At 38.1% G+C, this 22,043-nt stretch overlaps 1 protein-coding gene across 6 annotated transcripts in view; it reads right to left on the reverse strand.

Annotated features, from left to right (window-relative positions):
- fto (FTO alpha-ketoglutarate dependent dioxygenase) overlaps positions 1-22,043 on the reverse strand; it is a 352,522-nt gene that overhangs the window by 35,484 nt on the left and 294,995 nt on the right. The window lies entirely within an intron of this gene.

A 22,043-nucleotide genomic window follows, 5' to 3' on the forward strand; every position in this document is an offset into this window, starting at 1 on the left:
AAAGAATTGTACCAATATAAACAGATCAAAACAAGTTTCATAAGGATCAGACTTAAAGTCAAAAAGAAACTTTAAAAAAGAATTGCTTTTTACAGTAATTCAATCATGAAACAAAATACAAAATTGAATTGGGATGAATCTTTCATCTTTATGGTAAAAAACCTTAAACAAGTTTTGAGTTCATTAACATTATCTGCCAAATGTTACTGCAAGTCAAACATGTCACTGGAAAAACAAAGAACATATTGTTGCACAATCCCCTAAAGCAGATTTGGATTATATCATATCATTTTGTAATTTTCTCATCACTTTCATTAAAATGGAGGATAAAAATTGTTTTAACTTGTAGCTTTTGACTTTGTCTGGCTCTTCAGTAAATTGCTTAATCTGACAGAAAAGATCTTTATTCAATTGCAAGACATTTGTCTGACATGAAATATGCTAGATCTATGTTAACATGCCAGATTTATTAAAAGTAATGCTGAAAAATAGTGCAGCTCAAAAATGTACTTTGTGAATAGATAACCTAAGATGAAAGCACATTACAACACAGATCTTCAAAGCTTGCTCATTAGAATGCACAAGATGCAGTGTATGTCTTTTAATTACAGATTGAGATGCTGTAAAAGTCCCAGCTGTAGTATTGTAATCTCCACAGCATCAGACATTAGAAGTCAATTTACTTTAGTCTACAAAACATCATAAATCAAATCTCATATTTCTCATTTATGACAACTAGATCTACTCAAAATATGAATGCACTTATCTGAGTTAATCAATATTTCCACTTTGAAAGAGTTTTAAACCAGCACATTTCAGGTTTGTAACTATTATTAACTGTATGGACAGTGCATATTTAATACTTCAAAAATAGTGAACCTACCAATTTTGGTTAAGAATGGTAAACAGTTTCACTACCATTCACGGTACTTATTCCAGGAGCACGTTAGATGGCAAGGACTGTGTTAACATATAACATGCCAATACATCTTCAGTAGCCTCCATCATTTCTGGATAATAGCATCTGTTAACATGCACTAAGTACTATTATGTAGCACATCACTTCATAAATAATAAGATTATCTGACCTCAGGGCTCTGAAAAGAGTAATGTGTTTAAATGTTCTCATTATTTATTTAAAACAAGAATTAAAGGGACAAAAGCAATGTAGGACAGCTCAGTTACTAAAAATGACTGAGTGTATGGGATTAGTCAAATTGCAATTAGAAGATCTCTGTGACTCTGGACATAAAGGGTTGTTCTTCATAACAACTTTGTACAACATTCGAATTTTAAAAACAGAGTTGAAACATTGCTGAAGAGATCTTAGTACTTAAGAAACTAAAGTGAACCAATTTTATTAAAGTATGGATTAATTAAGAGCACCTTGGTAGTCAATAAAAGGTTAATGTTGATGTCAAGGGACAAAATGCCATTTAGCTCAGCATCACTACTCTAAATGGCTTTAATACTGTACTTGGTCTTTGAGATCAATAGTGTTTCATTCATGTGGTTTTTAAATCTGTACTAATAGTTCTGTAGTTCAAAATTATTAAGAACACATGCAAAGGCAACAAAAATTGATATAATTACATTTTTGACACCAAATTACAAAGCTACTTCCTACTTTCTGTAAGAAAAAGGGATGACTGAAGGGTGAAGTTCATTTTTTGAAGCTGTCCTCAGAAGTGAAGATAATGCATTTCTATGGAATTTTAAAACAGTTCTGTCAAAGAAAGACACTGAGTATATTGGTTTATTATATCTAATACTGTGTTCAGCTTGTAATGTAATATTAAACTGTGAATGTTAGCGAATCAATTAACATACTCGGTGTGTCATAGTGCAGCAACTAATAGAGTCACTGCCTCACAGTTTCAGCAACCTGGGTTCAATCCTGACTTCACTTGCATGCCTTCTCTATAACCATGCAAATTCCCTGTTATGCTATGATTTGGGCCCATGTCCCAAAAACATACAGGTTGGTAGCTTAATTGTCCTTTGTATATGCACTGTGTTTATAGATGAGTGACAGAATCTGAAGGGGAAGTTGATGGGAATGTTGGAAGAATACATTGGGTAAGGGTAAGATGAATACAAAGACGGTTGCTTGATGGTTGACAGGTACTCACTGGGCATTGAGGTTGCCTTTGTTTACGTAGGTTATAATAGCTGCAACATGGGTGGCGGGGTGGAGAAACATCACTACTAAAGGAGTTGTAAAGTGCTCCTTCCCTCCGCTAGCCTGAAGGTCACCCTCAGGCAAGGTGTAACACCTGTTTAGCCCCCCCCCCTCCCCCCGCAACTCAGATCAGGGTCATGTGAAGCCATGGGAGCAGGTGGTGGATGGTCGTATGAGCAGCCGGTGCGTATCACAAGTCCTGGTTATGTGACCACTGATACCAGGCACACAATCTCCGAAGAGTATTGATAACGGCTGGGGCAACCTGTCTTGTAAAGACACTGCCCAGAAAAAGGCAATGGCAAACCACTTCTACAGAAAAATTTGCCAAGAGCAATCATGGTCATGGAAAGACCATGATTGCCGACATCATACGACACGGCACATAACGAACAAACAAACAGTTGCATTCCTATTCTCTACTGGTTTTAAAAACTGTTGTCTGCATCAGTTCATATACTGATTTATTCATATTTGTGCATTCATTTTTTGAGTGGAACTAGTTGCCATATAGAAAATTAATCTCGGCATATGGTAACATATACATACTTTGATAATAAATTTACCTTGAATTCTGAGGAAGAAGAAATATGAGATAAAAACTCATGATTTTTAGTGGACTTAAGTAAATTGATTTCTTATGTTTGCTGTCTTTAATATTTATTAGGATTTAAATGTTTGGCAATTTTCATAAGGTCAGTGCTTTATGAAGATCCGCATACAACAAGCATAATGCAGACTGCTAAAATACCTTCAAACATATTAAGTGAATGTCTGAAAACCCCACAAAACTTCATGCAAAGATTTGTAAGTGGATTATGGACACTTGAAAAACATGATAACCTCGAGTCATTTCAACATGCTATATACATAAACTGGAGATTGGAGGCGGTTAGTTGCTGTTTAAGGAGAGTGCCATTTTGAAGTTGAGTAAGGACTCAGTTGCATTTAAAGGGCAGGGTCACAAGATCAACGGTCATGAGTTGCAACAAAGCTAGTATGTCAGGTCCCATTCATCTCAATACATGCAATATCTTTCTAATCAGTCACATTAAAAAAAACCAAAAGTGAAAACATAAGATTACTCTTCTGCTTGAAAGCAACAGAAACTTTGCTCAGTTGAGAAATACTTTACTGTAAAAGTCCATACTGATTGCAAGACTGCTAATTACAAAACCTGCATGGTTCCTATGACATGATTCAACCACCATTACATGAATATTTATTACTATGTTAGCAAAATTGAAGCAATTATCTTTTTAGAATTTGATCTTTAGTATGATAAGATCTTACATACGAATGCAGTCATGAAAATATAAGAGCTCTATGCATTGTTCTTTCAGAATCAGGGTGTCATAGGATGTTACAACACAGAAACACACCCTTTGGCCCACGTGGTCCATGTTGAGCTAGTAATCTGCCTAGTCCCATTGACCTGCACCCGGACCAGAGCCCTCTATACCCCTCCCATCTGTGTATCAATCCAAATTTCTCTTAAGTGTTGAAATTGAGTCTGTATCCACTGGCAGCTCATTCCATATTCTTACCAACCCTTGAATGAAGTTCCCCCTCATGTTGCCTTATGTTCAATAATTGCTGTTAAATAATCCAAAGAAATACTTTTTGTTAAAATTGCCATCCTCACCTGGAAGCTTAGCCAGTGGAAACCACTCAATTCAGGACTGAGGGAGAATTAATAGAATATTAGCTATGATCACAAGCTAACTGAAGCCTCTTTAGTGATTAAGTATTTCTTATTGTGAAAGTATTATTCCAGATCATTTGTGCTGCATAGCTCAACATATCCTTCAAGTCTGAGTCCTTAATGGGGATGGGAGCATTCACTGCTCAAGCAACAAGATAGGCTGAAATTTTCCTTTTAATAATAAGTTGTGCAGCGCTCAGCTTTGCCACAATGACCCCTTAATGAAGATGCAGGAATGGGCACCTTTAACATGACCAGTTGCTGAGAATGTGATTTAGATAGCAGCTGTTAATTATAAAAGGACACAGGCTTTCTTCTGTTTTTTTTTGTTGAAAAACCAATTTCATCCACCATATTGTATTTAAGTCAAAGAGAAACAGAAAGGGATTTACAAGGATATTAAAGTTAAGACTTCTTTTACAATGTTCTGAATTTTTTTTTGAAGACCATTGGCAGAACTGGACAGTAGGATATATGTTCTGAGATTTCATTGTAGCCTGACATCTATTTGATCTAATTGCTGCCGTATGTTTTGTATTCCAATATTAAATATTCAACTAAAGCATCGCACACAAAATGCTGGAGGAACTCAGCAGGCCAGGTGGCATCTATGGAAATGAATAGTTGACATTTTGATTTGAGACCCTTCTTGAGAATTTTTATTTGTGAATCACATGCTCCTTTTTTTTATCCACAGCACAGCTCCCTGCCCAAAAAGCAGGGAGAATTGTAAAGTATGAAAAACTAAAAATTCAAAAACCAATGTCAGCAGTTCAACAGCATTCACCCCCCTTTAGTCAGTACTTAGCTGAACCACCTCTCGCAGCTATTACAATCTCTATTAGCTTTGCACAATGTGCTAGAGCAAGATTTCTCTATTCCTCATTGCAAAACTGCTCAATCTGTGCCAGGTTAGTTGGGGAGCGGATGTGGACAGCAATCTTGGGGTCTTGCCAGAGATGTTTGATTGGGTTAAGGTCAGAACTCTGACTGGGTGACTCAAGAATATCAATTTTCTTCATTTGAAGCCACTCCATGGTTACTGTGGCAGTGTGCTTTGGGTCGTTGCCCTGCTGAAAGATGGACTTGCTCCCCAGTTTAAGCTTTCTGGCAGAGGCTAGCAGAATTTTTATCCAAGATCTCTCTGTATTTAGCGGCATTCATCTAGCCATCAATCCTGACCAGATTTCCAGTCCCTGCTGCTGAAAAGCAGTTCCATACCATGATGCTACCTCCACCATACTTTACGGTAGGGATGGTGTTACCTAGCTGATGCACAGTATTAGATTTACACTACACGTGCGGCTTAGTGTTGAGGCCAAAAAGTTCTACTTGAGTTTCATCTGACCATATGACCTTCATCCATATTTTTACAGTATCTTTTAAGGGATGCATTGCAAAGTCTTTACAGGCAAGGATATGTTTTTTTAAAGAGGTATGTTAATGCTACTTTCAGCTTACTAGCTGTAAGAGCTGCAAGAGGTGGTTCAACCAAGTTGAATGGATGCATATAACAAATTCTGCTCCACCTAAGCATCTGGCACCTCAGAAATCTTAGTCAATATCCCTCTACAAATCACTGATCCATCCCCTGGGTTGTGACACTTTCCCATGCAGGAGATATAATATCTGCAACTTTAATTCTTCACTTTCTACCTTCAAAGGATCCAAGCAGTCCTTCCACCTAAGGATGAAACTCACTTGCATTTCTTTCAGTTTCAATATTGCATAACATAGTCTTCTCTACACTGGAGAAGCCACAGATAGAATGACCGTAATTCAGAACACCTTCATTTAGTCCACAAGACTGATCCGGAGCACCCAGTTGCCTGTAATTTTAACTTAATGCTTGATTCCTACTCTGTCTCCTTGTCATTAACTTCCTATGTTGGTCCAAAGATGCCTAAAGTAAGCTTAAGGAAAAATTCCATCTGGGTTTGCTGCAGCTCTTGGGATAGAATATTCAATTTATTAACTTCAGGTAGCCATTCCCTTTTTTTCTTACAAACATCTAAGAGAAACATCCTTCTGTTTTAATTTATCTTTGCTTCCTGTCTACAAAAGAGTTTTAAAGTAATTGATACTATGACAGCTTTGGTCTACATGTCCTATCATAGATGTTGCCCCTGTTCTATCCGTCTGCCCACTTTCTGCAGTTTAAATCCTCTCACACTGACACTATGAGAAGGTGTTCTTGATCCAAACTGTTGACTCGGTTTCTCTCCATCCTGATGTTAAATACTTCTAACATTTTCTGCTTCACCTTCAGACTTCCAGTATCTGCAATTTTTTGCTCTGATTTGAAAGATGGCCGAATCATCTTTCACCAGAGGCTGGGCTCAGGATACCCCCATTCAAACAGTATTCCAGCTAAAGGCACTGAAGGTCTAAACTGAACGATATTAGGGTGAAAGACTCAGCAGAATCTTTCAGAGCTAAATAACAATTCACTTTCAGAAAGTGAGAGTCCAAAAGACAATCGAGTACAAACAGCTCGGGACATGGAGCTGACAATGAAAGAGTTAATTAATAATATCATCATTCTGGAGAGCATCTTGGGTAAAATAATGCTTCGAAATATTTCAGCAAGAAAGTATGAAATTCTGGGAATACAAACGCTCAGAGGCTATTGTGAGTTAGACAATGAAGCTCATTTATCATCTCTCTCATTTCAGAATGAAAATCCAAGGCTGAGATTACTATATTCTATGTTTCCATACAGATAGATCTATACATCAGATAGAGGCTACTTCATCGGATTCTGATATATCTTATAATTAAAATCTTTTAACAAATGAAATATGAAATCATAAGCTCCGTATAGCTCAGTAATGTGATAAGCTATGAACACAAGACAATTTTCAACCCAGGCCAGTGCCAGAAAGCTGGCACGCTGCTGTGCCAATTGACCTGGGCTACCAGTGATACTTTATTATGTGTAGCAGCCGCGTGGGAATTGGAGGATAGTATTTCCTGCATCACAACAAAACAAACTGTATGAGTCCACAGCTAGTTCCTAATCAATAGAGAACCGTGTAAAATTTATATCCCCACCACCCCCCAAAAGGAGACAGTGCCACACAACTTGGGGTTAACATAACATATAGTTTAATTATAATATAATGTCAAATCTAGTTTTAAAGTAGTTAGGGATTCCCTTAGAACCTTAAGAAGTGATTTGAGACAGTGGACTCTGAAAGAATTCATACACCTGGATAAGTATAACAATGTCTTGACCCCAAGAGTCCATTTTGGATCTAGAAACCAACTGTAATCAATCTTGTGGCCTCAGTATAAATATAGTTTAAAATTTATAATACTGCAGATGATTTCATTGAAATCAAAACTTCTCAAACACAAAGGAATCAAATAAATCTGACTGCATGTATAATTGGACTAATTTGTAAAACATTCTCTCCAAAGCTCACCATCCGAAAAGCATTTGGGTACATTCTTGCCATCACTTTGCTAACTTGGTTACATGTCCATTAACCATTGATGGGAAACAAATTAGGTAACACACAGTTTTAAAACCTTTCGCTAAAGGCACTTGTCTGGTCCACAGCAGCATTTAACACATGAAAATTTATGACCGGCAATTAAGGTTTTAGGCTGGCAGGTAGCATGCAGAAAACATTTTATACCCAGGCCTATTTGTCTCACTGTCAGTAATATGACTGAGGTGATAAATGGGCCAAAATGACAGCTGAACAGTAAGTGCTACCTGATCTTTGACTCAAGTCACATGATAAGGTCATCTGAAACTTACTCAGTTCCCATCTGACTATGGGCAACAATATGAAGGTCAAACAGGTTTGCTAATTATATGGATCATGTCTGGAAACACCTACATACAAGCTGTAGCACTAGCTTTAGGGTACACTGGCTTGGGTTACCAAGTTTTTTTGATGGGAGAAGAGCACAAAAAACATAGAAAAGATATATAATTTCAAAGTTTCAGCCTGTCTTTACACTGGCACATAATGACTTTATTGTTTCCTCAAACAATTTGTGAATACAAACACATTTAAAATAGATTTTCTTTACATTATTATAACAGAAAATATTTATTACAGTTTTCCAATGGCCATTAATTATAAATGTCACAATATCTAGGAATACATCTTTTGGAACTTATTATCAACCGCAAAAACTGGTTAGATTACCTGGATTGAATAGGCAAGACATTGTAAAGTTAGATTGGAACAATTGTTCAGTGTGAGACTAAATTTACATCCTAGAGGTGAGGTTTTCACCAAGACTATTAAAATCAGCATATGATTTGTACAAACATGAATATTCTACAGGAATGCAGCATTGATCAAAAGTTTTATTCAAATAGTATAATTTCTAATTGCAGACTCAAATGTTGCAGCCAATTGACACGTCTCAAGATCACAGCTCCAAAGCCCTTGCTTTGTTCTTACCTTCCGTAGTCTGATTAAAGATTGACCAATATTTCCACCACTTTTAGTAGTTGCTATCTTAATTCATTCTGTCTCAGTCTTTATTTTGTTATTATTCTGGCATTGACTTTAAGGTATCTCTCCTGTTAAAAATAATCTTTGAAAAAATCAAATAAAAGAAAATGAGCTTGGCAAAATTAATTCTTTTCTCAGCAGGTAAACAGTTGCCAGGAGTCAAAACATAGTCTGTGATGTATTTGATCTTGTTGCTGAATTGCCTTTGACTCTGTTTTATGCTGCAGCTTCCCCTCCACTTTCCACTCCTTACTTCCTTTTCTCTGCTAAGTGATCAATAATGCCAAGGACTCACTCACTCTCTATTTCTGCTTATCACCAACCCATCTGGAATATTATTTCAACTTTCCTCTTCATAATCCTTTACTTTTTGAATATCCCTCCCCAGTGATAATATTGTAACAAGTTGCTTCCTTTAGTTTCGTTAAGTCCACGAGCAGCTCAAATGTTGGAGCCCGTAACCAACACCAGCAGGCCTCAGAAAAGTGATCATTGCTTACCTGTGTCAGATTTTATTTGACTTGTTTAAAGAACGATATGCTTTGCAATAAACCGAAGAGTTTAAACTAATCCTTTGTTCACCTAAAACTTGTCATCAGCTGCAAGTTTGGAAAGATTTTGAAAAGTAATTGCACTATATGTCAAAAGGCTCCAGCCAACCTTAGGCACTGCCTCAAGTTACGGTGTATCCATAGCACAGAATTATAGCAAATGGAAAGTTGACAAAAGATAGTAGAAAAGGCAGCTGACTAAAGGCTGTAATGAACGGGGAGATCATTTTGCCACAGGTGGCGGAATAGCAAACCTGCTGAAGGTGGGTATCATAGCTGCCTGCTGTTCAATAAGAGGGCTATGATGATATTTTCCTCATGTTACACGGGGACTGATTACAAAATTAACTTTAGTATGACATTATCAGGCACAATTAAGATACTGTGAAACACTGAAGTTCTTCAGCAAACTAACATCTTTACATTGGGGATTCTAACAAAGATGGGTGACAAGTCTGTAAGGATGACCATGAGATTCTGTTACTTCCTCTCCGATCTCAGACTTCTGCTTCCTACACTATTCCAACAAAGGCCTATACAAACCTCTGGATTCAACACAGGGTTAGATTGTACTTGCTTGCTGTTGACTATCTGCCTATTCAGTTCATCCTCAACTTCTGCACCTGGGTATTGAAATGCAGAAGCTGGAGATGTTAAACGCCTGCAGACCTGACACTCCGATCGGTCACTGAACTCACAGCTGAGCCATTGGAAGAGCTCAGGTGAACTGCACAGAGGGAACCAGACGCTTTTCACATTTGGCCCTTCAGCTCTATGCTCAGGATGATTGAAGTATAAAATGTGATGCCATTCATTTGAATTGGGCTACAAAGCTTGGCAAAAAAAACAATTTCTGGATAAGTGGTTTTCACATTTATTCTATCTTAATTTTTATTTAGAGGTACAACATGGTAACAAGCCCTTCTGGCTCACTGAGCCCATGCTGCCCAACTGTACCATGTGACCAATTAACCTACTAACCTGTAACTCTTTAGAATGTGTGACGAAACTGAAGCAAACCCATGAGGTCAGAATCAAAATCAGAATCAGAATCAGGTTTATTATCACTGGCATGTGATGTAAAATTTAGCAGCAGCAGTTCAATGCAATACACAATCTAGCAGAGAGAGAAAAAATAATAAATAAAATAAAAAACAATAATAATAAACAAGTAAATCAATTATGTATATTGAATAGATTAAAAAAGTGCAAAAACAGAAATACTGTATATTAAAAAAAAATGTGCGGTAGTGTCCAAAGCTTCAATGTCCATTTAGGAATCAGATGGCAGAGGGGAAGAAGCTGTTCCTGAATCGCTGAGTGTGTGCCTTCAGGCTTCTGTACCTCCTACCTCAAGTCAAGTCAAGTCAACTTTTATTGTCATTTCGACCGTAACTGCTGGTACAGTGCATAGTAAAAATGAGACAACGTTTTTCAAGACCATGGTGTTATATGGCACAGTACAAAAAACTAGACTGAACTACATAATAAAAAAAAACACAGAGAAAGCTACACTAGACTACAGACCTACACTGGACTGCATAAAGTGCACAAAAACAGTGCAGGCATTACAATAAATAATAAACAGGACAGTAGGGCAAGGTGTCAGTCCAGGCTTTGGGTATTGAGGAGTCTGATAGCTTGGGGTAAGAAACTGTTACATAGTCTGGTCATGAGAGCCTGAATGCTTCGGAGCCTTTGCCCAGACGGCAGGAGGGAGAAGAAATTGTATGAGGGGTACATGGGGTCCTTCATAATGCTGTTTCCTCTGCGGATGCAGCGTGTAGTGTAAATGTCCATGATGGCAGGAAGAGAGACCCCGATGATCTTCTCAGCTGACCTTACTATCCGCTACAGGGTCTTGCGATCCCAGATGGTGCAATTTCCAAACCAGGCAGTGATGCAGTTGCTCAGGATGCTCTCAATACAACCCCTGTAGAATGTGATGAGGATGGGGGGTGGGAGAAAGACTTTCCTCAGCTTTCACAAAAAGTAGAGACGCTGTTGGGCTTTCTTTGCTATGAAGCTGGTGTTGAGGGACCAGGTGAGATTCTGATCGTAACAGTGAGAAAAGTGCATGTCCTGGGTGCTGGAGGTCCTTAATAATGGACGCTGCCTTTCTGAGACTCCGCTCCCTAAAGATGTCCTGGGTACTTTGTAGGCTAGTGCCCAAGATGGAGCTGACTAGACTTACAACTCTACGCAGCTTCTTTCAATCCTGTGCAGTAGCCCCTCCATACCAGACAGTGATTCAGCCTGTCAGAATGCTCTCCACAGTACAACTATAGAAGATTTTGAGTGTATTTGTTGACATGTCAAATCTCTTCAAACTCCTAATAAAGTATGGTCGCTGTCTTGCCTTCTTTATGACCACATCAATATGCTGGGACCAGGTTGGATCCTCAGAGATCTCGACACCTAGGAACTTGAAACTGCTCACTCTCTCCACGTCTGATGTACAAGTACCTTATAGACAGTGGTGGGAATTGAACCCCCATCACTGGCGCTGTAATACCATTACGCTACCCGCTATGCTACTGTGCTGCCTCATTGTATATTCAGGAAGGCATTAACTTAAAGAATTTTAAAATTCTTAAAATATTACTTACTAAATTTGCTTAATTTGTTTGTAATATTTTAAGAAGTTTAACTGTTTAAACATTTTATTTCTAAATTTATTCGCATAGTTTTTAAACCTTTGATTATTAAAGACATTTAAAAAGTTGCTCCGAGACTTTTGACAGCAGTGAACCTGCTGACAGCCTGCACTACTTCACAGGATGCCCTTTGGTAATGGAGAAAAGCTTGTCTTTTATGTATAGAACAGGTTAAGATGGGTAGGTGGCAAGGCAGCAACAGTTAGTGAGTTTAGGCAGCTGGTTGGATCCACGATGATCTAACCCAAAAAAACTTTTAAAAATCAGGTAATCAACAATTCCAACCTTGAACCTGATAGTTCCACTATTTACAGCTATTTTCAATTTCTGACAAATTCATCTTCTTTTAAACATCTCCTGCCTGGTATACTCAATATTGTCCAATTCCAGCCAGTTTTGAAACACACTCCCTCTTTGTTTCCACCTTCGACACATGTCTCCTTATGGTCTCTCTGCCCTCCTCTCTGCTCTCTGTAACTGAAGACTTGTGTTATATGTAGTGTTTCCCCTTCTGCTTTAAGAATATCAACCCAAAACTGTAACTCATTTTCACCCTTCACAGATGCCTCCTGATCTGCTGAACATTTCCAGCAACCTTTGTTTAACTTAAAAAATATATCAATGCATTTTATTCTCAGATTTGCATTTAATTCTTTTGGAAAATAAGGAGCAGATAAGTATTAGGTTGTAGTCTTGGGGTTAATCCCACTGGTTACTGCATCAGTCAATTTTGAAGGTTTAGCAGGAAAATTTTAAAAAATAATTATCATTCTTTATTAAGGAATTGAATACAAGAGTAGGGAAGGTATACTTCAGATATACAGTTATTCTTCAGTTACATAGGGCATTGGAGAGTGGTTTAAAAACCATTTTACTAGACTAATTTTTGGAGTGGGCAGATTGCCCTATGAGACCATAAGACTATAAGTCATAGGAGCAGAATCAGGCCATTCAGTCAATCAAGTCTGTTCTGCCACTTGACCATAGCTGATTTATTATCCTTTACAATCTTATTCTCCTGTATTCTCCTTGTAACCTTTGATGCACTTACTAATCTAGAACCTACCAACCTTTGCTTTAAATATATCCAACGACGAGGAAAGGGTCAACATAGCGGACTGGTATCTTCTGGCATTTAAAGTTGTAAGGAGAGATATCAATGGACCATGTAAAATGCTGAGATTTTGACAACAAGGATGTAGAGAGGATGCTTCCTCTTGTGGGAGAATCTAGAACTAGGTGGCAGTGTTTAAAATTGAAAGGATCACCTAATTAAGGAGAGATGAAGTGATTTTTCCCACTTCAGAGGATCCTGAGTCATTGGAACTCCCTTACACAAAAGGGCATGGAAACAGAGTCTTTGAATACTTTTTAAGGCAATGGTTGATAGATTATTGATCAGTAAAGAAATGATAAGAAAACAGAGTGAAAGTTACAGTGAGATCAGCCACGGGAATTTGAATGGCACAGCTAGCTAAAGGGGCTGAATGGCCTACTCTAATTTGTATTTATGTAGACAACTCAGCTCTACATTTGAAACAAGCATAAAACCAGTATTATGAATATTTACATAATTTTATCATCAGGTAAAACAAGAGAACCTGATCACTATTAGGTCTATTATCTCCAATGGCTCTAACACAGAGCACTCATCAAATCCAATGGACGCCCAAAGGCATCTTGTTCTCCACATCACATGGAACTTGCTGATCATTTCTTCAATGATGTTCTTAAGCTTTGCAGACTGCAAATCCAAAAATGAGGCTTCTATTCTAAAATATTTTACGAATGACAAAAATCTATTTCTTATAATTAGTTAGTAACTGTCTCCTGCAGATGTAGAGTCAATATGTCACTCCATAGATTGAAACATCTTTGTATTTCAAGAAAGACACACTAGTTGAGATCAGTGGAGGTGGCTACACCTTTCCTAGTGAATCAATTATTTGAAAAAATCTTTACAGAACTAAACTTAACTGACTTGCTTTCAGTGTGATCCTTCTGTGAATAGTTTCAAAGCTACAACTATAACTTGGTATTAAAGCTTGCTGCCATGAATTGCTTAAACCTTGAATAAACTTGCTTGGCAACTTATCCAACTATTGATATCAATAGTTGTCTGAAGTGACAATTAAACTGTTCCATTGTTTGCCTTGGCATTCTATCCAAGATTACAAGATCCACTTTGAACTGAGAAAGGACTTGCATTATCTGGAGAAGCTCAAATCATAAAAGCCAGGGTATACATTTATTCTTTAAAATTCTAATACGATGTAGGCTGCACATAGCAAACCTGTCCACAAAAGTGTTGAAAAGTATTGGCAGCTTGGATGACCGTCTCCCCGGCTTAGCTGGCTATCAAAGCTGTCAACAGCTGTTTCCCAGTATCTGACGTACAGAAACATTCAAAGGTTAATAGAAGACAAAACAAACTATTGACACATACAACTTTTATCAAAAATAATAAAACCTAAACACTTAGAACAGAGAATCATCTAAATATTTAGGAAAATTTAACAATTAAAAATACTATGAATTAACTAATGTTTATCCCCACTCAGACAGTAAAATGACTTGAGATGCTATTCCTGTGCCAGCTCCAACTTGGCAGACGTCATTTTGGAGGATTCTCGATATTAGAGGTTAGGAATTGTTGGAACTTGGAGCTTCCTAACTGGGAAACTCCTGTGTACAGATTCCACTGAGGACATAGTCGGCAAGTTCAGAATGTATGATTTGGCGCTTCCATGTCTGAAAACACTACATCTGCTGGACTTTCAGCACTGTTCCTTAAAATTAGGCTATCTTGTGATTTTAGCTAATGATCTACGAAACTCTATGCAGTTGAGATCAAATCTTGTAGATCAGGTCTAACTTTTCAAGAGATAGGCTCAGGACCAAAGGCTGGGTAAGGGATGGGATGAGTACTCCATCACTCTTTAATAAGCTTCATTTTAATCACTAGGAATAGTCAAGGCAATTTCCTCAGATTATAACCCTTCTTGTGTGCTTTTCTTTTAATACCTTCATTCATAACTTTATCTGTTTCTACTGAAAGATGCATTTTCTTTAATAAACCATGTAGTACTCCCCAACTCCTTACTGGCAAAAAGCTGAATCAGATCAGAATGAGAATCAGGTTTATTATCACTGATTTCTGTGAAATTCGTCATTTTGCAGTGTAGTACATTAGTGAGAAATAAAATTACAGTGAATTACAAAGTAAATAAGTACTGAGAAAAGAAGGAATAATGAGGTAGTGACCGACTGCGGTTTCCCAAAGTGGAAGTCGAAGATCTAATTGCAGAGGGAAGTATACAGTTTCCTTTTGGATTTCAATCTATTCAAATTGATTAAAATAGGCTTCAGTAGCCTTTTTGAGTTATAGACTTGTAGAGCACAGATATTGGGCCTTTAGCCCACCATGCCCATGCCTTCCTTTTGCTCATCTATACTAATCCTATCTACCCACATTAGGTATGTATCCTGCTACATCTTGCCTGTTCAAGAGCTTGCCTAAATGTCTCTTAAACCTAACAAATGTATCTGATTCCATCACTCCTTTTGGCAGCTGGTCAGATGTTAACCATTCTCTGTGTAAAAACAAACTTCCCTCCTCGAATCCCCTTTAAAATCCTTCCTATCACCTTAAAAGTTATTTTTGATAGACCTACCATGGAAATAAAGATGTTAACCATCTACCCAGTCTATGCCTTGTAGGAATTTATATATCTCTTTTGCTCAAGGAAAACAAGCCCTTCTTATCTAATCTCTTCAAATAGCTAAAGTTCTCCAGTCGAGGCAACATCCTGGTGAATTTCCTCAAAACTCTTACCATAGAAATCAGATCCTTCCCATAGTGTGGCGATTAATTGCACACAATACTCCAGGTGTGCTTTAACCAGTGTTTTGTAAAGTTTTAAGATAATATCCAAACTTTCATATTCTATCTCCTGTCCTATGTGGGCAAGCATACTTTATGATCCTACATACTGGTGTTGCCACTTCAGGAATCTATGGTTTTGAACCCCAAGATATCTCTGTTTATCAACGTTATATGTCCCACCTTGGTTTGATTTCCAAAAGTGTATCACCTCATTATTGTCAGGATTAAATTCCATCTGCCAATGCTTTGCCCAATGTTCTAACTAATTTATATCCTGCTGTAGCCTTGCTATCCACAACACCACTATTTTTTATGTCATTTGCAAATTAACTAATCAAACTTTCTACATTGAAGTCCAAGTTAGTAAATATATCACAAAGAGCAGTACTGATCTCTAGAGTATACCATTGGCCACAGCCTTCCAATTAGAAAAACATCTTTCCACCACCACCCACTATCATTACCAAGCTAATTCTCGATCCAAATTGCTAGTTTGCCTTGGATCAAGTGCCTTATCCATCTGGACCAAACTACCATGTGGGTCCTGATCAAATACCTTATTATTTAACTAAAATGATGTCAAAGTACTGCCTTGTCTCTATTAGGACTCTCCACGTTGCCTATAAATCTTGGATGCACTTAAGAAATTCGACCCCATCTAAACCCCCTGCAGTAAGGCAATCCCAAACAATATTGGGAGAATTAAATTAAAACCCATATGGCTTTATTGGGTGATCCCTCCAAGATATCCTCTCTAAGCACTGCTGTGATATTCTCCCTAATCAGGATTGTAATTCCTCCTTCCCTCTCCTTCTGTCATGCCTGAAACTTCTACATGGGAACAATAAGTTGAGTGTCCTACCCTCCTTCAGCAATGTTTCCATGATTACATAACATCGTAATTCCTCGTACTGATCCATGCTCTGAAATAATCCAATTGACCAGAGACTCTCTGTTCATTAAAGTAAATGCAGATTGGAATGGCAATCCTCCCATGCTCCCCAATCTGCCTCAGTCTGCTCCACCCACTGGACTTGGTTGATTTATCCTCTCATACCCGATACACTGCTGTTACGTTTCCCAGACCCCTGCCAAATTAGTTCAAACCATCCTGAGTAGCGTGAGCAAATATTCCTGCAAGGATCTTCATTTCCCACCAGCTTATGTGCCACACATCTTTCATATATAGTGCGCATTTATGCCAGAAGTGATTCAAATGATCCCTCCTGCACTAGCTCGTCAGCTACCTATTTATCTGTGCTGTCCTCCTAGTTCTACCCTCGTTTGTATCTGGCAATGGTGAAATCCTGGAATTATAATCCTAGAGGTCCTATAATTTAAACTTATGCTTGACTCCCAAAATTCACTTCAAAGAACGTCACCACTCTTTCTACTTTTGTTGTTAACACCAATGTGAACTATCACCTCTGGCTGTTCTCCCATCTTCTTCACAATATTTGGTACCAAATTCAAGACATTCCTGACTCCTGACCAGGGAGCAACATACTAATCAAGTCTTGTTCTTAGAAACAGAAGCATCTGTCTATTCACCTCACTAATGAATTCTCTACTCTTAGTGCTTGTGTAAGCTTTTCCTATCAGGGTCATGGTGCTACAGAGTTGACTGTCACTATGTCTTTCCTATGAGAGGCTACTGCCTCTAACAATATCCAAAACTGTGTATCGGTTTGAGAGGGGGATGATGATAGGGAGCTCTGCACTATCTGCCTACAGTTACTGACAGCAATTGAAATATTCAGCAACAGCCACGTTCTATAGATCAAAGTTTGATTTAACCTTCCTGCACAGACTGGAACAAATCAAAGTCTATTGCCATTAGGAATTAATAGACAGAGAATCATTTTGAAATGGCCCATATTAAACACTATCTGATATGGCAAAGTCATAATATTTATATTTTAATTATAATTATATTTTATGAGGCCAAAAATTGTACATCTTGGATAACTCATAAGGCAATTGTCTGAAAAAATTACTTTACATTTAAATGATAAATGAATCATTGCAAAATCCAAAACAAAAACTCAGTGATTTCCAAGATCTAAAGATATAGAAATCTAAACTTGCCATTATTGATAGACATACTTACTGTTTAAAATAGTGCACAATCTGAATGTTGCATGGGACTATTTAAATTAATGGGTGAATATGAAAGTTCGCATTCCCTCTCCTATTTACAGACCATTTATTACTTGTAAGTTTAAAACAACACCGTTTCAAGTAGTGGTGTTTAATAATTAACAAATCATTTAAATAGAAATTTGAGAAGCACACTTCACTAATTTATTTTGAAATTTTTGATTGGAAATGTATATGGTTCCTTTCAGCTTTGTTTCAGTCACAAAGATTCACTATTCCACTGTTGGAATATCAAGATTTCTAAGTTTGGTAGCAACAGCTGTTCAAGAGAAGGTCATACAGAAATAAAAGGACAACACCTATTCATTCAAAATGTCACTGTATAAGAGCATGGGAAAACTAGTTACATTGCAAGTCACCTTTTCAACTCCCACACATACAACTATTAATGGAGAAACCTAGTCACTAAAAGTACATTAAGGAGCCAAGGTCACAAGGGAAACAAACAGAGCTTGCTGTTATGTGAAAGCAAAGAAACAACTTGGTCTCTAGCAAAAACCTTTCGACCTTGCAAAGTGCACCTATGAATGTTAAGCTCCTTTGGCAGACCACAAAGCTCCTGTTCACACTTCTTCCGTTAACAGTGCTTCACTGCAAAGAATACTGCGAGGGCCTTTAGAAACAATCTTCTGGGTCATATTATGTTTCGCCAACCTGCCTTTTGATGGATTATGTACACAGTAAACTTGGGATAAATACTGCACTCAGCACATGAGATTGTTGGTTCAGCTTGGAAGTGGCAAAGTCAAATCGGGTTACAGCTCAACACACAAACCTCAAATCAAAAGCTGACGAAGGCTGAAAAATTATTAGCAGCAAAGTCGATTGACATTAGTTATGTAGAAAGCATGCAATTATGTTACTGCTATCAGAAATGCTAAACAAAACAAAAGCAATTTTGAACTGATTACAGTGTGAAAAACATTACACAGCACAGTATATCTTTGTTTCTATCTCCTCCTTCAATGGATTCAAGGCAGCACCCAGAAGTAGTTATTAGCCATTAGAGACAAAAGGAACTGCAGATGCTGGAAAAAAGAGAAAAAAAATAAAGAAAGACACAAACTGAAAGGAAAGATACTAAGAGATTTGAAAGTAGTGGGAGCGGGGGGAAATGCGAAATGATAGAAGACCGGAGGTGGTGGGATGAAGCTAAGAGCTGGAAAGGTGATTGGTGAAAGTGATACAGAGCTGGAGAAGGGAAAGGATCATGGGACGGGAGGCCTCGGGAGAAAGAAAGGGGGGGGGAGCACCAAAGGGAGATGGAGAACAGGCAGGGTGATGGGCAGAGATAAATATGTCAGGATGAGGCCCACTACTTTCAAATCTCTTAGTATCTTTCCTTTCAGTTAGTCCTGACGAAGGGTCTCGGCCCGAAACATTGACAGTGCTTCTCCTGATAGATGCTGCCTGGCCTGCTGTGTTCCACCAGCTTTTTTTGTGTGTTGTTTGAATTTCCAGCATCTGCAGATTTCCTCGTGAAACTTAATCAGAATCAGGTTTAGTAACACTGGCATTTGTGCTGATATTTGTTAACTTTACGGCAGCAGCACAATGTAATACATGATAAATATGGGAATAAAACTGAATTACAGTAAATAATCATATGTATATTAAATTAAGTGGTGCAAAAACAGTAAAAAAAGTAGTGAGGTAGTCGGTTCATGGGTTCAGTGTTCATTTAGAAATCAGATGACGTTTTTCCGGTGATGTCATCGTCGAGAATGGCAGCTTAAGTCACTAGCTCCTCCGGAAAAATGCGTATTAAGCCCCATTAACCCATCAAATATAATATTTTTCAAAAAATATTTGAACTGAAAAGAGGGGCAAGAATGGGGAGAAGAAATAGAAATAAAAAAAGCGACACTGCGGAGCCTGTGTCCGAGAGGAGTGCAGCGAGCGGCTCTCCGACCTGACCACGTGGTAGCAAGGCGGCTGCTGGGCCTTGTTCAGTTGAAGCGGCGAATGTCTTCGAAATCCTGAAAGAAATAATGGAGGTCCAGAAAGAAAGCAGCAGCTCCGTGATATTAAGGCAGAGCTCGCCAGCGTTAATCAAAAAATAGCGGTGGCAGAGACTTGCATTGAGAAGGTGGAAGATCGCGTTCAAAACTGAGCAAGACAATAAAAATAATACATCACCAAGAAGGTAAACTGCTTGAACTGGAGGAAAGATCACGGCGGAAAAATATCAGAATCTACAATGTTCCCGAAGGAGTGGAGGGCCCGTCTATGACGGAGTTTGTCAGAAAGTTACTGTGGGACGCGCTGGAGCTTCCCCCGGCTATGAAGCTGGAAGTCGAAACAGCGCACCATGTGTTAGTCCCAAAACCTACCCAGGATAGAAAGCTACGCTCAATTATAATTAAATTCCTTCGGTACAGCACCAAGGCGGTGATTCTACAAAGGGCCTGGGGTAAGAAGAGAGTGTTTTTAGAGGATAAATTAATATACTTCGACCAAGATTACACCCCCCCCCGTGGTCCTCCAGAAACGCAAAGAATACTCCGAAGTAAAGCGAGTATTAAAGCAAAATAAGATTAGATTTCAAACTCCGTACCCTGCTAAACTTCAAGTGTTTTATGACAATGGGATGCAGTTGTACCAGACAGTGGAAGAGGCAATTATAGACATGAAGGCCAGAGGGTTGCCCGTCAGCATGACCAAAACGAAAAAAAGCCTGGCTGAGGAATTGTCCCACTCAGCTTGGGAAATAGTGTGCAAAACGAGAAGGCAGGAGACGGGAGGAGGCCGAGAGAAACATATCAGGAAGAGACCGGGAATTTCCCAAAGACAGTATTCACCCCCTTCAGAAGATCCATAATGTTTGGCTAACTTTAAAAATGTTGAGAAGCTAAACAGAAGCAAAATTACACGGTGATATACCTATCTCGAGAAATACATTATAATGTGGATTTTATATTACTTAGTTGTTATTCTTTAATCGCTCACTTACTCCTTTTTCCCCACCAAAATGAGAATATATATATATGTGTGCATATACATGTGTGTGTGTATGTATGTACATATATATACCGTATATATATATATGTGTGTGTATATATAGGAGTACACAGGGAAATCTTTTCTGTGTAATGGATTTGTTCACTGACTTTTATGAATACTGCAATGGGGGCCCTCAACTCACAAATAGGAGGGGTTATCCCCTACAGCTAGACATATCCTCTAGCTCAACGCAGGGTCATTTACTAGAGACCTCAGCCTTGGAATCACACGTTCATTGCCATTTTTGTTATTATTTGAGTTTCTTGGTTCTTATTTGTTCAGGGAGTAGATCGATTAAGTTTTATTCTAATTTCAATGATACATTGACAGATAAATACAGATGGCTAAGGCCAAGGTAAAATTCATTTCTTTTAATGTAAATGGGCTATTAAATCCAATCAAACGTAAGAGAATTTTATCCAAAATGAAAAAAGAACAAGCCCATGTAGTATATTTACAGGAAACTCATTTAAGTGATAATGAGCATAAAAAACTAAAGAGAATGGGCTTCACTAATTTGGTTTTCTCCTCCTATAAATCAGGACATAGGAAAGGAGTTGCTATTCTTATCTCAAGTAAGCTAAATTTTGAAAAAATATTCGAAATGGGAGATAAAGAAGGCAGATATATTCTGGTAAGGGGGAATATAGACGGCAATTCAGTTACTCTACTGAATATATACGCACCCCTGGGAAGTGATATTGGTTTCTTTCAGAAAATTACTGATATTATGGTAACGGAAACAGAAGGTCTCCTGATATGTGGGGGAGACTTAAATTTACAATTACAACCAAATTTAGACTCTTCCAATAGAAAAACCTATGAAACAAAATCTTTACATAAGAAAGTTAATACACTTTTTGAGGATGTTGCTTTAATTGATATATGGAGGGACCTTTTCCCTGACAGAAGGTATTAGATAGATAGATAGATAGATAGATAGATAGATAGATAGATGGATACTTTATTCATCCCCATGGGGAAATTCAACTTTTTTCCAATGTCCCATACACTTGTTGTAGCAAAACTAATTACATACAATACTTAACTCAGTAAAAAAAATGATATGCATCTAAATCACCATCTCAAAAAGCATTAATAATAGCTTTAAAAAGTTCTTAAGTCCTGGCGGTAGAATTGTAAAGCCTAATGGCATTGGGGAGTATTGACCTCTTCATCCTGTCTGAGGAGCATTGCATCGATAGTAACCTGTCGCTGAAACTGCTTCTCTGTCTCTGGATGGTGCTATGTAGAGGATGTTCAGAGTTATCCATAATTGACCGTAGCCTACTCAGCGCCCTTCGCTCAGCTACCGATGTTAAACTCTCCAGCACTTTGCCCACGACAGAGCCCGCCTTCCTTACCAGCTTATTAAGACGTGAGGCGTCCCTCTTCTTAATGCTTCCTCCCCAACACGC

Source organism: Hemitrygon akajei, chromosome 17 (assembly GCF_048418815.1).
Source record: "Hemitrygon akajei chromosome 17, sHemAka1.3, whole genome shotgun sequence".
Classification (NCBI taxonomy): Eukaryota; Metazoa; Chordata; class Chondrichthyes; order Myliobatiformes; family Dasyatidae; genus Hemitrygon; species Hemitrygon akajei.